The following is a 19,494-nucleotide window of genomic DNA, read 5'->3' on the forward strand; positions in this document are numbered from 1 at the left end:
ATTGACAGGTGGTAAATTATTAGCATCGATTATGACCACAAAAATGAAGTCAGATATTCTATGTTCAATGAGTTCCATATTTACCTGGGAAATTTGTATATACACATTACAAAGTTATTTAGTATAATTCAGACTTCAAATTTTTAAAGAACTGTGAGTTTCAAAGCTGGGTAAAATGCAAAACACCATGTAGTTCAAATCGCTCATTGTTAAAGGACAGTTAGATGCAGTGCACATAACTGATATATTTACATAGGTAATTACCAGTAGTAAGGTATAAAGTGCCAGTTACTGATCAGAGTTTATATATTAGATACTATAACCAATGTTCTTCAGTAACGATGTAACTTAATCTTCACAATAGTAGCATAGCTTAGGCAATAGTACACCCACTTTGCAGATGAGCAAATTGAGGCTTAGTTTAAACAAATTGTACAAAATTAAGTTATTAACAATTAAGTGAGCTAGAATGCTTATATTCATTACAAACTTAATCCTTTAACCATAATGATACTGTCCTAGACTAGAATCCAGGTATTTCTTATTTCTCCAGGGTTCCCACTATGACCACAAATCCACTGGACCTACAAAGGCATCCCAAATTAATATACTAACATATTATAAAAGAACTTAAAAATTTTAGCTGAATGGATGAGTAAACGTTTACAAATCTGTTGATACAGTAGAAATATTTAAATTCACCATGCCTACCTAACATGTTAAATAAGGAATCAAATCAAAGTTCTCTGGTTTCAAAATTTTTGGCACATATTTTTACCTTTAGCATTCTTTTGGTTTTTTGTTTTGTTTTGTTTTAATATTTTATTTTAGTTTCAATGGACTTTTATTTTACTTAGTTATATGCATGTGTGCTGAGAATCAAACCCAGTGCCTCACACATGCTAGGCAAGGACTCTACCACTGAGCTACAACCCCAGCCCACCTTTAGCATTCACCATAAGTAGACTTATAGAATTTATTGAATACATCAATGAACATTTTCCTCATCTATTTTTCCCATTTTTTTTCTATCAAATGAGGTACATGTTAATATGCAAGTGTCTTCTTGCAGGCAAATGTGTTCTAAGCAGTTTAATGACCTATATATTTAAAACTAACTGGAATATTAGTGCTATTGAGCAAAAATAAGGTTAAGTGCCTTCTTCAGATTGCATCCAAGGGAGTACAGGAACAGATGAGATTTTTAAACTACATAATTAGGTGATCAAAAAAGTAATAACTTTTACAAATATGTGTTGCAATTTTGCAGCTCCTTAATGATTATGTCTCTATTATTATCTAACTTAATTTGCAAAACAACTCCATAAACAGAAAATTTATCAACTGTCTCCAGGTTACCTTATCTCTCTTGTATTCATAGTTAACTTTTCAGTTCATAATTTACTGTTCTTACCATTACACTAGGGAATTATTCTTCAGGTAGACCAATATGTGAGTTATGAACATACATTTCTCATTCATTTAGCAAACCTGTATATTTAATGAACATCACTACATGCCAAGCAGCTGTTTTACATTCGAGCTTTGTGTGTGAAAAAGATGGACATAGTCTTGCCTTCAGGGTGGGTATAGGAGCCTGGGTCTCAGAGGACTCCTAGAAACAGTCTAATTGTTCAAAATTATGCATCCATGATCTCTACATTTGGAGCTTAAGAATATCAGATTTTACTTTTTCAAACACAAACTAAACATGGATATTAGAAAATCATAATATATTACTGCCTTTGATACATTGGAATTGTTCAAGATTCTCAATGGGGCATCACTTGCATGCTGAGGTGATAATAGGCATCTTAATACAATTTATTTTAAGATTTAGTTATATGTGGTGCACAAGCTGTTCTCTGGGAAGAAAAATTGCTTTTATTCCTGTTTTTATTTTATAGATATATTATGTCTACCTACTTTTATGACACCAGGAAAAATACTGGTGGCATACTTTATTAAATGGTTCCTACTGCTTTCTATTCAAACCTGATTCTCCAGAAGCACACACTTCAAAAAAAATTTTTAAACTTGCCTTTATTAACTTCATTCCTAGAATCCACCAATACAAAAGTGGAATTTTATTTTTACCTATTGTGTTTCATCCAATTATAATACTGACAATATAAATAATCTTCATTATTAACTGCAATGAGCCAGAAACCATGCACTAAGTGCTTTCAAATTTGTCTTCACAACAATCTTAACAGATAAGAAACTACCATTATCCACTTTTTTATATAAGAAAATAGCCTCCATGAGACTGAGTACCTTTTACAAAGTCATACAAATACTGTGTGGTAAAGCTGGGACTCAAATCCAAGACATTAGGCTACAGAGCTGAAATTCTCAACCACTACTGCAATGCTGTTTCTCAAACAAGAACCAACTAAATACTTATTGAATAAATTAAAGAGATGTGCCTTTGATTTTTATCTCACATTCTCTCTTTTCTATCATGTTTATGTCTCTAAAACTAGTGTGGGAGATTTTTTTTCTGTTGGTTTTGGTAAATACACAGTAAGGAGACAACATCTTTTATACAACCAAACTCAGTGCATTACTTTAGAAAATGCCCACCTTCTGAAGTCCCAACGTAATGCCTTATTTCACATTCTTAAGGTTTTTTTTTTTTTTTTTTTTTTTTTTTTTTTTTTTTTTTTTTTTTAATTACGGCTTTGTTTCTGTGTTCATCAAAGGAACTATGAGTTTCTTAAAGGCAAGAAGATTTATCGTGATGAACTTATCTCACTTCATATTTCTACTTTCTATAGGAAAGACAGAATTGTTTCCACTGCAGGAGACAGCTGAAGGAAATATTAACAGACACACCTCCCCTCTCCTTACAGTTCTTTCCTGTGATAGCAGACGTCTGATTATCCAGAATGTAAGTTGTTGTTGGCATCCTTATCATAACTGTGTAGCATCACTGTGGGTCCAAGGCCATTTTCCAAAAGTCCCCTCTACCACATCCTTCACCTATTTAGATGTGTGGTTGCCTCTCTCTACTTCTCCTTGGTAACTTCACTGCTCTGTTTTCCATAGATTTGGTGAGTTAGGCCAGCTTGGCATTAGGCATCAGGGGCAAAGAAACCTTGCAATGACCTTCCATTCTTCCTATAAATAGACATTGGGCTTTACACCAGATTTTATACCACACTCTAACTTAGACTCTTAAAATGCAGCTATGAAATGGGCAAGAGGGGAGAAAGAGGCCTCATCAATTCTTATGCTATAAGTAGCACCTGGCAATCACTTTTCCAGAGTCCTGCTTTGTGAGGGTATGTTCAGCAATGCTTTAAATTTTTTCCATAAACCCCACAAAAAGTTAACTTTTTATGAGCATAAATAATCCCTTAGTTAAGCCAGCACAAAGAGAACAAGAAATTAAGAGACCAGGTGAAGTTCTTTAAATATGTATAACTATGACACTCAATTCTCATTAGATTCTGAAACTTCTTAAAAACAGCACACACTTTGATGCCCTTTTTCAGTTTGTATTAGCTATAGATATATTTTTCCAGTAATATTTTTATCTCTCATATGGACAAAACTTGAGATTTTCTATTTTCAAGTTGCTGTTGCTGATAATCATTTTGTTCCAAGTGCTAGGAAGAAATTCTTGGTGCCAATTAACAGCTGCACCTAGCATCTTGCCCAAAGAAACATTCCCTCCTAATCACATAAGAGAGTCAACTAGGGACGACAGAGTAACCAGATGGCAGTCTGGCAACGGCAACAAATTCAGGCCAAAACTGGGTGTGAGATAAGTAAAATACAGTCATTATTGTCTGGGAGCAAGTAGCTAAGAATTACCTGTCTCTTAGAATTTGTAAATGTATGCATGCTATCAGACACATATATGCATATTCACAAAACCACAAATAAAGCTATGATGTTAAAAAATGAGGTGGAATATTTGAGAACTGAAAAATGAAAATAATTATCTTTAAGTAAAAACTAGTAAATATTTGTAAGTAACTACCTGCATTATGATGAAATCTCTGTATTCTGTCCATATTAGTTCCTTGTGGATAATCACATTACCAAGAAACAGCTGCTGTAGGGTTCTTAAAACCACAACGTATAATGCTTTGAACTTTCTGCACAATGACTGCCACAGGACTCAACCGACTGCCTTTCATCCTGAATGCAAATATGATACAGAATGCTCATATTTACTTTTCAGGAGGGATCCTTTAGTTCGGGTCTGACAGAGAGCTGGATAGTTTTGTTCATTATTCTAGATGTGGTTGCTAAATCACAAGGCATTTTTGTTCTTCAACTTCTTGACGGACTGTAGTTATTAAGCACTAGAGTCAAATCACAATACATAAATGTTTAATCCCCTGCAGTCCCAGGTTTCTATCAGAAAGACTGCCAGAAAAACCTTTTATTGTTCCACAAACCATAACAAAATGCAAGTAGATGTTGATTCTATCTCACATCGTCCTTCCCTAGTGCTTTCTGTAAATATCTTGGGTCCCCAAATGAAACTATAGCTTTACATTTCTTTCTCCCCTAGTAAACAAAATTCATACTGTATTGAAAATATGACTTCCACCCACCAACAATTTTTTAAATTAAGCAGACACACACAGTTCTCTATTAAGAAAACATCAGGGATAAAATTAAACAACATACAATGAGAAAACTAAATTTTCAAAAACTGCATATGTTGGAATCCAACTGCAAAAGTAACACTTTTTTTTTTTTTTTTTTTTTTTTTGGTAAATAAAGCAAATAAATGGAGAAAGGAAGAGGGAGGGGTGAGAGCAGAGAGAGAAGAAATTCTGCACAGGTTAACAGGATAAGAAAAAAGGAACATAAAAAATACCAAACCCAGATAACATGTGTGTGTGTGTGTGTGTGTGTGTGTGTGTGTGTGTGTGTGTACATAATGCACATACATTCACACATACATACAAATATATATACACACATGCATTATACCCAGATATACACTAAATACACTTGAACACATTCATATGCTCAAAGCACTTCATAAGCCAACTATTTCAGAGACAGAATTACAGAGCTGTAAGGGGCACAGAGAGGTCATCTGATGAGATCCTTTCCTTTAGGCAGTTTAATGCTTAAACCATCCAAAGACCTTGCTATCTGTTCTATATTTAGAGCTCTCTGGGGATGAAGATTCATTATAGACCACATTGTATTGTACTTATAATAGATTCACAGGTGCCTTTCTTGACAAAACCACATTTCACAGATCCTTGGCCTGTCAGATTTTCTTGGGCACCTTCTGAATACACACCTCCTTCCTTACTGTGACAGCATGGCAGCTTAAAGATTTAGTTTCACATGAAAATGCAGTCAGAGTTCAAAAGGTGAAGATGCGTATGGAAAAAGGATGTTAATTTTTGCAACGTTGCTGTCAGCCACAGGCCAGTCATTCATTTCCAAAGCCCCTGGGCTCGCCCTCGGCAAAACCAGAAAGAAGGAGAAGTTTGTTTTCTGCATGGACACCCCTCAAGTCTTTATTGGTTCAGAGCAACCTCCTGCCATTAGTTACCAGCTCTTCGTCTGGTTCATCAGGTTTTTCTACTCCCACAGTAAGAGTATCCTGCCCTATTTCTTACTCATTCAGGTCACTTTCCTGAAGATTGCTAATATGAAAAATACTAATCCTGGCTGAGATGTTAAGAAGGAGCAAATGGATTCATATTAACATTTCACAGAACTATAGTTTTTAATTTTACTAAATACCATACCTACTAAGGAGTCTATAAATAGGTATTGATAGCTTCAAATTCACCCTTTATACTACGGTTTACCTAGTGAAAACATAAAATACAACCCTACCCTACTGAACTTTTGGAAAACTTTTATATACAGGACTATAATAATAGAAGTTAAATGAAACTATATTCATTAACAAAGAATACTGGAAAATACACCGATTGTCAGATAGTGAAACCATGACTGGTATTATATTTTTTTTTAAATATCCTTAACTCCACTATCCCAAATTTGAACTTAAATGGAAATAAATTTTTAAAATATCCTAGAAGAATGTACATTAGTGTTCACACCTCAGGAGGGAAGTGTGATTATGGAGTTTGTGGTAAAGGACTGAAATGGAGCAGGGTGGGAGGTAGGAAGACAAATAGAATCTGCAAAGAATTATTCAAATAAATGTTCCTCTTGCCAAGACAAGAAATACTACTACTTAACTGCTTCAAAAGAGTAAACCAGTCTAAAAGGAGGCAATGGATTTGTGTGGTAGAAAATTGGAGAGCTTTCTTTCAGCCACAGCTTTCAGTCTCAAGAGCACAAAGAGCTGAATTTTAGCCAATTTTCTGACGGATTTTTTTGTTGTTGTTGATGAGCTTGCTTTTTATTCTGCAATTGTTTCTAATGTCTTCCAAAAAGAAAGAATGACACTAACTCTTTTATTTGAAATTATGTATCACATGATGGGTAATTACAGATACAAAGCCTTTTCATTTTTAAAAAGATAGCCAGTCCTCCAAGACTCTATATTCATGTATTGTATTTACTCATATTTATCACTTCTCTCTCAGTACAAAGTGCCACAGAGTAAAAGGAATTCAAGTATTAAAAACACCATTTAAAAAATGACAAATAAATGTTATAAATAGAATCTCATTTCCCACATCAATTTCTTAAAAATGTCTTAAACCAAGTTTAAAAAGCATTCATTAATGTTTAAAAAACTATACTAAAAACATAATGGAAGGATTAGGGTTGTACCTCAGTAGCAGAGCGCTTGCCTCACATGCATGAGGCACTGTGTTTGATACACAGCACTACATAAAAATAAATAAATAAAATAAAGCTATTGTACCCATCTATAATTAAAAATATAATAATTAAAAATATAAAATAAAATAACATAATTTAAACTTCCACAATAGCAAACTAGAGAATGCCAATGGTTCAATGGTGCTGAGAAATCTATTTATTTACTTATGAGTGTTTAGTTTGTATAGGAGGGTGTGTGTGAGAGAGAGTGAGAGAGTGACAGAGACAGAGAGACAGAGAGATAGAGAGAAATATGGTAAGAGAAGTAGCTGCCATCTATCACAAGATAGAAATTTGATGGAAAAAAGTCACTATTCTATTTTCTCAAATCTAAGATATCATTGATTTTAAGATATTATTTTATGCATCACCAAGAATGAAAAAAGAATGTCTCCAATCAATCTATAACACAGTGTTTTCTTATGACAGCAATTTTAAGAATGTATCCTTGTTTCCAGAGATGGTAAAATGTGAAAAAAAATCCAATATGCTATTTCTCCCAAGTGATTTGTCAACAGGATTTAGATTCTCACCCTGACTTATTTTTTAAATAAAGTTATGATTCTAAAAAAAAAAAAAAACCCTTTTCTTTTTCTGGTACTGGGGATCGAACTCAGGGCCTTGTGCTTTTGAGGCAAGCACTCTACCAGCTGAGCTATCTCCCACCCCTCTAAAAAACCCTCTTATAATGTAAATATTTTACCCAGGAGGAGCAGCAGATTAAGCCATTAACAATCATTAAGACACATTAATCTATTAGCAGTCATTACAACTGTGAGGAATATTAATTTATCAGATTATCAGAGCAAAGAGGGAAGGAGAAAAGGATGCAGAGTGAGAAAAAAGAAAATAAAGATGCTCAGCTTGTGCCTTTTATCTAGATTGCCACACTAACGAGCCCTCTGGAGCACTCTGAGGGGAATATGGCAATCCCAAGCAGGAACATGGTGGTTAAGAATACAAAGCACAGAGGACAGGAGGAGCAAAAACAGAAAGAGTGAACCGCCAGTTCTACTTATATTCTACCCAGAAGACAATCTGGAGTTTCATAGGATAGAGGATAGACCCCCTTGAAAAGCCATCTGTTAGGTCTTCCAAGAATGCTTGAAACAGGGACTTCCTAATGACAATTACAGGTATGCATTTGATTTTGTAATATCATTATATTGTTAAATGATAAATAATTCAACTCTTCTCAAGACTAGGAAACAGTTTATTCACTCATGGTTTGTAATTCATATTTTATGATCTATGACACCTTTTCTGTCTTTACAGTTTCAGGAAGACACTGATTCATACTATAATGAGTCACAGTGTTTGCTATTGATACAAAGAACATAGTTCAAAAAGTCACTCAGGTCAAACATCTAAGATTTTACACACAGCTGTGCCACTGACTTCCTATAAGAGATATAGAGATGATTTAACCTTACCCCACTGGAGCACAGAAACCTGACACATGTCCCTTGGGAAAGACAGTAAGTATTTTTAGTTTATGAGAAAAAGGCCATATGAAAATATGAAAGGTGCTATAGAATCTTGAGTAACTTAACCTTTTAGCTGCTTCATTTCTAAAAAAGAGATAATGTTTGTCTGAAAAGTTCTGACCAGATTATTTCTTGGTGATCAAGATCTGGTATTCACTGATCCGTTCCACTCTAATAAAACATGCAAGACAGTTAAGAGCTCTGAAATGCACAAATTCCATTAAAGTGGGCAATTTTGTGGCAACATAAAAATGCTTAATTGTGAAGAATCTAATGTGGCAAGATATAAACTGAAATTCAATTCAGCAAATATATTGAGCACCTGTCCTCAGAAAAGCACCAAGCCATCTGCATTAGGCTGTCTCTAAACACACTATGCAATAACCCTCTGTAAAAACAAAATTTTCTTCCATCAATAATAACCTCACTTCCTTGAAAGTGCAGATAAATATTTTAAATTTATTTACACATTTCAATTATCAAAAGTCATTTCATTCTATACATTTTAAACATTTACAGAGTTTATGTACTATATGCTTGTTTAGTTGGTCCACTGGACCAACAAAAACTTTGCTTGATGACTGAGGTACATTATGTAATGTCATCCCTCTTGAACTCTGCTGAGTCCTTCGGAGTGGAAGGGACTACAAACAACAATGCAATGAATTTTCTGTCAGCACTTCCTCCTTGGTACTTTATAAAATCAGCCTACCCACATTCTCTAGGTCTCAAATGACCTGCCTTCTGGCATGCTTTCCCTGATCACATGTTCATCACGTACCCACACTGTACATCTGACTGGTTTTTCCAGGTATCAAAGTCAACATTTAAAAATCACATGTTATCACTGTTTTCATGTCTACCTTTCCAGTGCTCAACCAGGGGACATATGAGGCCACATTCCCTCTTTCACATTGAGTGAGCTATCACTAATTTTTTCTAGTTGATAGCATGCTGTCAGGGGAAAAGATCAGTCAGAAAACTTTTTTGAATAAGTCCATGTTGATATCAAGGTCCCAGAAACATAAAAAGCAGTTTCTCTTCACAAACAGTTGGCGATCCATGATTTGAACATATCATGAAGGTTGCACAGGTGCCTCCTCAGGCTCCCTGTGGGTCAGTCCTTCACTCCATAAGGCTGACAGCCAGATGGAACAGTGAGGGACACTGACATGAATGCTGTCCTTGCATGGGCTAAAAACTGATATTGACTGTCTTCTCTCCTACCCACCAAATCAAGGTATCTAAATTTTGGTCTAACTCTAGGGAATAAGGAAGTTTGAGCATGGAAATAGGAACCGTTGTTTTCCCTTGTCCAAAACTGTGGAAAATTCAGAAATGCATCAGTACCTAACATTTCAGTATGGCCTGGAAAGCACATAGTTCCTTGAGGATCCGAGTTGCATTTTCTCCACCCCCAAACCCTGCCCTCACACTACCAGTACCCGACCCCACAAAAAAGTCACAGCACCAAACTGGGATTCCTTGTTTCAATGTTTACCTTTCTCAATCCAGGAGTCCAGAAACTATGCCAGGTGTGGCAAACAGGTGCGTCAGTACTGTGTTTTGCTTCACATGAAAATCTAGTGTTACTTTATAGCCAAGGCTAAGTGCCTTACTGGTTTTAAGAAATATATTAATAATTGTTGTGTTTGGATGTTGTTTGTTCCCCAAAGGTTGCCATGTTGGGAGTTTGGTCCTCAGTGTAGCTATATTAGAAGGTGGGACTTGTAAGAGTTGGGGCCAAAGTGAAATCATTAAGTCACTGGAGGTGTGTTCTTGGAAGGGACTGAGGGAACCCCAGTCTCTCTGGCTTCTGATTTTGCAGTGTTATAGCTCCTCCCAGACACACTCCTACTGTTGCCATCTGCCATGAAGTGATACAGTCAAGAGGGCCCCTGGCCAATCCTACACAATACTATGTGGACTGGAAGCTAAATAAACCTCTTTTCTTCCTAAGTAGCCTGCCTCAGGTATTTCATTAGTAATAATAAAAACAATGTAACAGAATCTCTTACACCCATGTGCAATTTCTACACAAGAGGTGGATACTTCAGGCACAATGAAGTCACTGGGGAAATATTTCCATTCAAATGTATTTTCCGATGCTTCTCAAAATACTGTTTTCTTTTTGTACAAAACAAAGCATACCTACAATTTTACAGTATTGTTTATTGATCTGTCTACCATTAATTGGCAATTAATAGTTAAAATCTAAATGAAGATTCTCCAATTAACAATTACCCTTACAATTAGATTTCACTGGTTTGTGAAAATATCCTTCGAATACATATATATATATATATATATATATATAAATGCATATGTCTTGCAATATGTTATATACATTGCAATATGTGATATATACCATTCATATATATATACCATTCATATATATGTGTAATATTTATGTATATTACAGTGAAATGAAATTGTCCTTAACACTGTCCCATTATGTCCCATTATGACAATAAAAGAGGATTTAATTTACAATTTCCAGTGTTATATTTACACTGACTTTGAGGGTTATAAATCCACTCAGGGGAAAGGCTCGGGTCAGAATAGTTGGGTGAACACTTGTCAGTGATATCACATTAGAAGTTCATTATCCATTCCAAGATCACACACGTGGGGATGGGAGAGGCACACATGTGAGAAAACAGCACAGACACCTCATGGTGGGACTGTGACTGGTGCTGAAAGTTCTGCATCCAGGGGTAGCTTTAGTATGTGGTTATCATTCCAATCTCATCTTCTGACACCTCAACCCTTTTCCTTTAGGAAAATGTAAATAAACCATCATAGACTTTAAACCTTTATCAGGTTACAACCTCTGTAAAAAATTAGTTATTATACTGACTAGATGGTTATGACAAGGTTCAGGGTTGTGTGCATGTGTGTTTAGAGGTCACAGGAAAACTAATAAAGGAAATTAACACAACTTTCATCTGTTTCATGATTTTGCTTATAGACATAATGAATATTTATTTCAGCATCCTTTTAGATAATCATAATTTAAACATTTCCTCAAGATCCACCAATAATTTTTCAGAGGTTTCACATTTAGGCATAGTAATATATAGAAAAATCACATCATATGTTTTCCCTTATGCAATGGTACAGGTTAAACACCCCTAATTTGAAAATCTGGAATCTAAATTACTCCAAAATCTGAATTTTTTTGAGCATTGACATGATTCAACAAATGAAAACATATACACCTAACCCCCTGTGGCAGGTCATAGTCAAAAGGCAGTCACACTAAGCATAATGCATAAAATTACCTGCAGGCTGTGTGTGTAAGACATATATGAAACAAATGAATATGATATTTAGACATGGTTCCCATCCCCAAACAACTCATTATGTATTTGCAAATATGCCAAAATTTAAAAAAAAAAAATCTAAATCCAAAACACTTCTCTTCCCAAGCATTGTAGATAAGGGATATTCTTGTATACTAATTGAGAAAATTGAGGACACAGAACTTAGAAAAAAGGGACAGGAAGAATAAATGATTTGCTCTGTTTCATTACAAATGGATTTACTTCATTTTGGCAATAGTTTATTTAGAAGCAAATATGATTTAATTATACTAAAGCAAATGTCAATAAAAATGAAAGTTAATACCTTTTATTAAACTCATTTTTAAAACATGTTCTTCCTTTCATATATCAGTGATGAATGTAATTCTCTTTCAGGATAAAGGTATTAGTTAGGTTATATTTCATCAAAATGTTAGGTATATATTTACTTCTCAAAAGTCAATCTTTCCTCCAAGCTTTTATTATTTTCTCAAACTGTCCTTTTCAAACTAGAGGTGAAAGAGTTTTACTAAAAATTATTTAGTGACATTTAATTATCTACAATTGCCTAAATAATAGAAGATTTTTCAATTCTTTTTCTGAAAAAAAAATTAGGCATAGACACTCATTTTTACCAAAGACTCATCATTATCCACATGTAACTATGATAACTTATTCTGAAATACCTCCTTCACCTCTGGGTAAAACAAATTGACTATAATATCCTGAGAGACATCCCTAAAGAATAACAGAAAGACTGGTTCCCCTCCTTCTGAGATAATAACAGTGAAAAACAATAATTGCTCTGATTAAACTAATTTTACTTCCCAGAAAATTCCATTCATCATAATCATAGGTAATCTGATTTCCAGTTCTTTTAGGTCAAGTAAAGTGAATCAAATCAAAAGCACAAATAAATTCTAGTGTTTTACTTGCATAATCCTTATTTTGCAAAGTACAAGAAGTCATATATTTTAATAATCAGACAAAAGAATTCAGTTCCACCTTAAATTTAAAGAAAAAATATAAAGCCAAAACAAATTTGTTTGTAGTACTGAATTCAAGGTGTCTTTAAAATGTCTCTGACATTAATATAAAAAGGTTTTTTTCTCAAAAATAGCTAAGCATCAAATCATTATATTCTTTTTCTCTAGGCAAATTAACAGTTTTAATATATATTGTGCCCACAGCCTCTACAAACGAACAATCTGTTGTTGTCACCTGTTATAAAGATCTATTATAATATTCTAAATCCTGTGACCCCTCCACCTCATATTCTTTCCAAATCTAATCCTTAGATATTCAACAAATTATTTCTTTGATAAATTACTCCTGTTTTCATTCACAAAGGATTGGGCAAAGTAAAAAAAAGACAGATAAAGGCAACCCAGTCAGACATCTCACCAGCTCTGATTATCTGCTAGACCAGCCCAGAATCTTTTGTCAGTAAATTTAGAAGCTATCAGACTGCTGTAAATTCATATATTGTTGAGACTTCAAATTACCAGGGAATTTAATTTTTTAATCACAGAGTTGTTCTTTGAAATTTCAATCAAGGAAAACAAAACCAAAGAATTCACTAGAGCCACTGAAATTGTCCTCTGTCTCCCTATTTTGCTCTTCCTTTTCCTTCCCTTTCTCATGTACTCTCCTTACCACTTTCCTTCCACTGTTCTCTCTAGAATGGACTGAATATGGAAAGTAAAAGAAAAGATTGAAGAAGATAGGTAAAGAGATACTGATGACTTCTGACTTACTTAGAAATAATGTCTTTTAGTGTCACCAATGTTGTATGTAACATGTATTGAAACTTCATTATTTTTGCATTAATTTTATATATCACATTGTGCATATCTTTTCCCTTAATAAAAATCACCATTTTATGAATTACTATTACCACCACCACTAGCTAATTGCTATTAACTACTTTATCAACTCACTTGATGCTCACAAGGACACATGAAATAGAGATCCTTGTTATTTCATGACACACAGAAAGAAATTGAGGTGCAGAGAGGCTAAAACCTTGCACAAGAACAATGAGCTAGTAAGCAGCAGAGTAACTACTCAAACACATAAAGTCTAGTTCTCCACCTATATTATTAGCTACAATATTGATATGATGTTCATTTTTAAGAATTTTTTATGAATAAAGCCATAAAATATTACTGAATACCTATATAATCCCTTTCTCAGTTTTGAAAACCCTAATAGAAGTGATGCTCATCTGTAATATGGTTGGAATGAAGGTGACTGGGATAATATGCTAACTCTGTGATTCGAAACCAGATTTTTAAGAAAGTGGCTGACAAACAGGCACACAAGGAAGAGTTCGAGAAAGGAGGTAAACAATTATCTCTTTACTCTTCTTTTTAGAACTAAGGTGGTTCATGATATTTGATAAAATATGTTCATGATTAAAGGGCTTTATAAAATGCCTAAAAGTATTTCTGTTATCTTTTCTCTACTAAGTGTAACAAAAGCAAAAGATGTAATATTTAACTCCAACAATCTTCCTGTTTTAGTAAATCAAATATGTTCATGGGATAATTTTGTAGCCATGAGAAAATCTAGTCTATTATTCAAAAAAAAAATTGTCTTTTATTTCCTATTATAGATCAGGAATGCCTCAACTATTCTAAGTTACTGCACAGTCATTTTAAATATCTTATTTTTTTAACTAAAGCCATAGGCACAAAACAATAAAGGTTTCAGATCTGTAGAGAAACAAAACCATGAATGAATGTCTCTTAAGTATGTTTGTAATAGCACCAGCTAAAAATAATAGAGTTTAACTGGATAAAGGAAAATTGGGTTAAACATCAGGAAATAATTTGTCATAAAAACACAAGACTATGTAAGAACAATGAACCATTCAAAGGAAGTTACTGGACAACCACGGCTAGAACCACTCAAAGGAAATGGCTAAAATACTTTGCTATACCTCAGAAAATGTCTTGCACATGTTGGGGACATTCGATAACTTTCTATTCATTGCCACATTATCTATTTACTCCAGGTCCTACTCCTAGGTTATCTATAGACTATATACATTTTCTTTTATTTTAACTTTGTACTTTGCTTCTTAAACAGATCACATCAGTAGCTTTCACTTAATTATTTTCTTAAAAGAAAAATCCTGACCCTTTCATCTGATGGTTCCTACAGAGTCCCATGGTTATAAAAAACTAACAGAAATCACTGCTTACACCACATCACTAGAAGTCTGATGATCTACAGAACCAAGAAACAAGGTCCCTGAGGATGTCTGTATGAGTTTGTGCACGTGCATGTGCATGCATGCATGTGGGTTTACCCATATATATAAAATTTCTCTTTCAGGATAAATGGAGAGAAAAAACAACCCTGAGCATTCACTGTTTATTTAGCCAGTTCCAAACATTAATATTCATCCAAATTTCAAAACAATTTCACATTTGAGAAGCATAGCATATAGAATATCACTGAAAATGCAAACATGCTTTACATACACATAATTTAATCACCACGAAATTCCATCCTCCAGAGCAAACTGATCATTCCATGAACCTTGACAGAATTACAATTGCCTTTCAATGATGTCTTATTGTTCCCTAACCATAGTCGTTTCCTAAGTCCAGCATGTTCATCTAGTGTAGTTTATGATCCTCCTCTTCCTGCTTGTCTCATTTATTGAGTGGGAATGAATTATTCTTTATAGGACAATCAGGACACTCATTAACACTTATTTATATTCAATTTTCCTCAGTAAGAACACATAACACTATAATAAATGTCACATATTGAACTCATATTTTTCCAGGAAATCCTTCACTACTTCAAACAAAAATTAAGATCAAATATTTGATATTTCAAAAAAGACAACATAAAATGCTTAGCTAAGACACTGTCCTCTAAACAGGAAGGGATAACAGAAACAGAAAAAAGAATTTCTATCAAAGATAAATTGTTTCCATTTATAAAAAACATTAATTTTCCTACCACTCTATCTTTATTATAATTACCATAACCTTCATTGTAGAGCCAAAATAAACCTGAATTTCCAACTTTACAAAGTTCTGAGAATACCTCCCTGTTTGTGTTCTAAATTCATTTGGTTATACTAAGTTGCTGCAATTTGTCTCAAAAACACAAGGATAATTTTTACTTTGAGAGTAAAATAACCCATTCCGAAAAGCTGAATAGCTCTACTTTTCCATTTAGGCAATGAGTGCTGTTTGTCAGGCATATCCTGACCATGTTAATGAAGCATGGCCAGAATGGCCAGAGTTATACATCCTTCTTGAAATGTAAATTTTATGACCAGTCATATTTTATGGTTTCAATATTTTGTTTTATAATGAAAAATATACCAAAGAGCAAGTCTTGTGAAGGAAAACAGTAATAACTTCCTTCATTTTAGGTTTACTAACATAATCATGAATTTAACCTCCAACATTAGAATGATTTTTCCCAGAGGTGGGGTGGGGTAAAGTTTGAGGAGGTTTGTGCAAAGAGACATGAAAAGAATAAAAAAGTGGGTGGATTTAGTGACCACTTTGATAAGACTTCACTCATATTCAGATAATTCTAAGTTTTTCCCATCCACAGAATTCTTCACATATGAAATGATGATTTCTGACTCCTCAAACAGGGTCTGCCACCCCTGTTATAGATCTGGCAGATAGAACTGAAAACCAGTCCATTCATCCTATGGTTAAAAAGGAAAAAAAAAAAAAAAAAAAAAGTCCTTTAAATGTCTCAGGAACCTTTCAAGTAAAAAGGGAAATCAGTAAGTTTGTTGCTGCTGCTGCTGCTGCTGCTACAGCCAGTACTTTCACAGAGATTGAAAAGACTGGCTGCCAAAGATCAACATCTTCATTCTCTTCATAAACTATTTTCTCCTTTCTTGCCCTGCAACTGCAGGAAATATGGCTTATTTTAAAATGAACTGCTCTTTGATAGCTGTGCATATATCATACCTTTCATATTCAGAGATGATGTTCACAATCTTGTCATCATCCATGTGTCCTGGATGCACAGTTTATCTGAAAATATTATGGTAAATTTTACCAGAGGGCACTTTTTATACACTACTGGTAGTCTGTCACTTCAGCTCTCTATCATTGCTTCATGGACCAATACAACTTTGAAATCTTCTGCTCATGTTTTGCTCAAAATATCATACTAACTCATTTATCTACAGCAGGTGTTCTATTGTGAAGTAGGGGAATGTGAAAAAAAAAAAAGCTGAATAGAATTTTTCATAGAAGTATGAAAACAAAAAAGAAAGAAAGAAAGAAACGGGACCGTGACTTACAGGAACCTAACTAATCTGTATGCAAAGAATAATACAGTGTCTAAACTAGGTTAGATATGTTATCTCTTCAGGATTACCACTTTCCCACTGAAACTCAAAAGGAAAAATGTAAGCCCACTTAGTAGGTTCCTCCTAATTTTAAGGTTTACAAGATATCCCTCATTCTGAAGTTTAAAGATATGAAAATAATTTTTCACCTATCATGGTATCAGTAGTATTTGGAATGACTCTGGAAGTCCTCAGGGTTTCTGGATACACACTGCCCAAAACTAAGACAAATTTTTATTGGGAAAAAAGTAACAGACCAAAGTTTCCCTCTAGAAATGTTACACAGAAACTCAGTAATTCCAACAGACTACTTCTCTGTGAACTTTTTAATTTGCTCCAAGGACAGACCCATTCATTATTTAAGAAACCAACAGCTTCTCATTGATGTTATACTTCCTTTCCCATCCCTCCTGGTCAGTACATGCCCCACACATTCGCCAAGGAATTGCACTGTTTTTTATCATTATACAATAGCTCCACTTTCTACGATTTTATGCAAATTGATTCATACATTATGAATCAATTCTTTTCATGCTCTTTCACTCAATATTTTGACATGTAAGCATGTTGTAGAATGTATCAGTGGTTTACCTCCTTATATATTTATTCCTTGTGGATATACCACAATATGCTTATCTATTTGCCTGTTGATGGATACTCAGTTGGTTCTCAGTTTCTGGTTCTCAAAACTAAAACTGCTCTGATCATGTATGTATGGATATATGATTTCATTTCTTCTGGGTAAATACCTATGATTAAAATAGCTAAGTCATAAGTACAAATATATTTGACATTTTAAAGAATCTGACAAATTGTGCTCCAAAATGGTTGCAAATTTTAGACAGAGTGGTGCACAACTGCAATACCAGCAGCTCGGGAGGCTGAGGCAGGAGGATCACAAGTTCAAAGTCAGCCTCAGCAACAGCTAGGCACTAAGCAAATCAGTGAGACCCTGTCTCTAAATAAAATATAAAACAGGGCTATGGATGTGGCTCATTGGTCAAGTGCACCTGAGTTCAATCCCCGATTTCTGCCCCCAGAAAAATGGTTGCATATTTTACATTAGCAATGTTTGAGGGTGTCGGTTGTTCCACATTCTTAACAACACTTGATACGACTACTCTTCTTCAGTATAGCTACTCTAATACTGTGGGGAGTAGAAACTGGTGCCATCTCTGGTTCTGTGTGAATATCTGTCCACTGTTGCCTCTACTGATTTTTTTTACATACTTTTATAGGCTTCACACTACTTAGTATTCAGCTAAATACCTGAGTGAGATCTGCAGATCCCTGACACCTTTCCTTTGAATACAGTTCTATCTTCTTTGACCTTTAACTTCTTTGACGCAGTTTCTAAAAAAATGCTATAAAATATATCATGTTATAAAACACAACATGAACACATCCCTTCTTCAGACTGTGTAATTCTTAATAGAAATCATGTCTTATAGCAAGCAGTAAATACAGTATAGTACTCCATAAAAATTTTTTAAGAGGATGCAAGAACATAACACATCTATCCAGAACTCTTCTAATTTTATAATCTCAATATTTACTTCTCTATATTCTCAGGATACACCCCTTCTCATTGTGCTAAGTAAAGAAGTCCACCAATCTCCTTACAGTATACTAATGGCTACAGACTGTAATAATTATAACTGACTTCAAGGGTCTTACACAGTGGAACATGTTTGTAAGTGAAGAACAACTTCTGAAGTGTTTTTAACTTAAAACATTTTTATTATTTGGAAATTATATTGAAGGATTACAAAAAGCAATTTAAACTAATACGGGTATAATTTAACAACTTTTAAGAAAGTTATATATAGTAGGCAAGAGAAATCTGAGAGAATATTTAATGGTAGTAAATGAATGCTTATTCTGTCTTCATTTGGAAAGTTTGCTAAAATGAACATTTAAGTTAGATTTTAGTAGAAACTTATTCAGAACCACAGTACTGAGATGTTAACTTGATAATCAAAGGAAACGGGAGAATCCCTTAATCTAAATATTTTTAAATGCTGGATAGATGTTTAAAATAATAAAAACATTAGCTGTTAAGTCAGGTATGCATGACATTGGAGAATAGATAGTTCAATGTTCTTTTCATACAACAGTAGCTACATATTTGTAATCTAGTTTATAGTGAGAAAAAAACAGCAAAAACAATGTAAATCTTGACTGTGATATAACAAAGTATCAGGTCTGTTTTAATACTCAAGAACCATTTCTATAGATTCCTAATATCTGAGATAAAAACAACAGCATGAGATAAGTTGCTTATAGACATAATACCTCTCTCTAAGAGAAGATCTGACCACATTTCATTAGAAATAGACACATTTAGTAGAGTGAGGTAGATAGATGACCAAGTAAAAGCCAAGATTTGTGGAGAGAAATCTAGGCCAGGCACTGTGGTGCATGCCTTTAATCCCAGCAGCTTGGAAGGGTGAGGAAGGAGGATCTAGCCTCAGCAAAAACGAGGTGCTAAGCAATTCATGAGACCCTGTTTCTAAATAAAAATTACAAAAAGGGCTGGGATGTGGCTCCCTGGTCAAGTGGC

The 19,494-nt window shown here is 34.2% G+C and overlaps 2 protein-coding genes across 10 annotated transcripts in view; both read right to left on the minus strand.

Annotated features, from left to right (window-relative positions):
- CCSER1 (coiled-coil serine rich protein 1) overlaps positions 1-19,494 on the minus strand; it is a 1,261,997-nt gene that overhangs the window by 1,183,605 nt on the left and 58,898 nt on the right. The window contains exon 1 of one of the 9 annotated variants that reach the window (XM_079153248.1): positions 16,546-16,568. The exons of the other annotated variants lie outside the window; for them this stretch is intronic. The gene's annotated coding sequence lies outside the window, so the exon portion shown is untranslated. Of the gene's footprint in view, positions 1-16,545; positions 16,569-19,494 lie in introns of those variants that run through there. 9 annotated transcript variants of the gene reach the window in all.
- LOC306669379 (uncharacterized protein) overlaps positions 1-19,494 on the minus strand; it is a 93,913-nt gene that overhangs the window by 16,380 nt on the left and 58,039 nt on the right. The gene's annotated exons all lie outside the window — the stretch shown is intronic.

This window comes from Sciurus vulgaris (assembly GCF_902686455.1).
Source record: "Sciurus vulgaris genome assembly, chromosome: 9".
NCBI classification, from domain to species: domain Eukaryota; kingdom Metazoa; phylum Chordata; class Mammalia; order Rodentia; family Sciuridae; genus Sciurus; species Sciurus vulgaris.